Source organism: Rhinopithecus roxellana, unplaced genomic scaffold (assembly GCF_007565055.1).
Source record: "Rhinopithecus roxellana isolate Shanxi Qingling unplaced genomic scaffold, ASM756505v1 contig3405, whole genome shotgun sequence".
NCBI classification, from domain to species: Eukaryota; Metazoa; Chordata; class Mammalia; order Primates; family Cercopithecidae; genus Rhinopithecus; species Rhinopithecus roxellana.
Window position 1 is genome coordinate 54381 of NW_022142500.1, and position 1985 is coordinate 56365.

The following is a 1985-nucleotide window of genomic DNA, read 5'->3' on the forward strand; positions in this document are numbered from 1 at the left end:
ATAATAGATATAATAGAGATGGGTATAAAATATAGACGTAATAGATATAATAGATATAGGTGTAAAATATAGACATAGTAGATATAATAGATATAGGTATAAAATATAGACATAATAGACATAATAGATATAGGTATAAAATATAGACATAATAGATATAGGTATAACATATAGACATAATAGATATAGGTATAAAATATAGACATAATAGATATAGGTATAAAATATAGACATAATAGATATAATAGAAATAGGTATAAAATATAGACATAATAGATATAATAGATATAGGTATAAAATATAGACATAATAATTATAATAGATATAGGTATAAAATATTGACATAATAGATATAGGTAGAAAATATAGACATAATAGATATAATAGTTATAGGAATAAAATATAGACATAATTGAAATAGTTATAAAATATAGACAAAGTAGATATAAAAGATATAGGTATAAAATATAGACATAATAAATATAATAGATATAGTTATAAAATATAGACATAATAGATATAATAGATATAGGTATAATGATATAGACATAATCGATATAATAGATATAGGTATAAAATATACACATAATAGATATAATAGATGTAGGCATAAAATTTAGACATAATAGATATTATAGATATAGGAATAAAATATAGACATAATTGAAATAGGTATAAAATATAGACAAAATTGATATAAAAGATATAGGTATAAAATATAGACATAATAGATATAATAGATATAGATATAAAATATAGACATAATAGATATAATAGGTATAGGTATGAAATATAGACATAATAGATATAATAGATATGTGTATAAGATATAGACATAAGCTTCTTATCCGAGAAAACACCAAATGGCGGATGACGCCGGTGCAGCGGGGTGGTCCGGAGGCCCTGGTGGCCCTGTTATGGGGATCCGCGGTGTCTTCCGCGGAGGTTTCGGCAGTGGCATCCGGGGCCGGGGTCGCGGCCGTGGACGAGGTCGGGGCCGAGGCCGCGGAGCTCGCGGAGGCAAGGCCGAGGATGAGGAGTGGATGCCCGTCATCAAGCTGGGCCGCTTGGTCAAGGACATGAAGATCAAGTCCCTGGAGGAGATCTACCTCTTCTCTCTGCCCATTAAGGAATCTGAGATCATTGACTTTTTCTTGGGGGCCTCTCTCAAAGATGAGGTTTTGAAGATTATGCCGGTGCAGAAACAGACCCGTGCTGGTCAGCGCACCAGGTTCAAGGCGTTTGTTGCTATCGGGGACTACAATGGCCACGTCGGCCTGGGTGTTAAGTGCTCCAAGGAGGTGGCCACCGCCATCCGTGGGGCCATCATCCTGGCCAAACTCTCCATTGTCCCGGTGCGCAGAGGCTACTGGGGGAACAAGATCGGCAAGCCCCACACCGTCCCTTGCAAGGTGACAGGCCGCTGTGGCTCTGTGCTGGTGCGCCTCATCCCTGCACCCAAGGGTACTGGCATCGTCTCAGCGCCTGTGCCCAAGAAGCTGCTCATGATGGCTGGTATTGATGACTGCTACACCTCAGCCCGGGGCTGCACTGCCACCCTGGACAACTTCGCCAAGGCCACCTTTGATGCCATCTCTAAGACCTACAGCTACCTGACCCCTGACCTGTGGAAGGAGACTGTGTTTACCAAGTCTACCTATCAGGAATTCACTGACCACCTTGTCAAGAGCCACACCAGAGTCTCCGTGCAGCGGACCCAGGCTCCAGCTGTGGCTACAACATAGGCTTTTTATACAAGAAAAATAAAGTGAATTAAGCCTGTTAAAAAAAAAAAAGATATAGACATAATAGATACAACAGATATAGGTATAAAATATAGACAGATACAACAGATATAGATATAAAATAAAGACATAATAGATATAGGTATAAAATATAGACATATTAGATATAATAATTATAGCAATAAAATATAGACATAATAGATATAATAGATATAGGTATAAAATATAGACATAATAGAT

The 1985-nt window shown here is 37.0% G+C and overlaps 1 pseudogene; it reads left to right on the forward strand.

Moving 5' to 3' along the window:
* Positions 1-863: 863 nt before the first annotated feature.
* On the forward strand, positions 864-1745 carry LOC115895871 (annotated as a pseudogene).
* Positions 1746-1985: the final 240 nt, after the last annotated feature.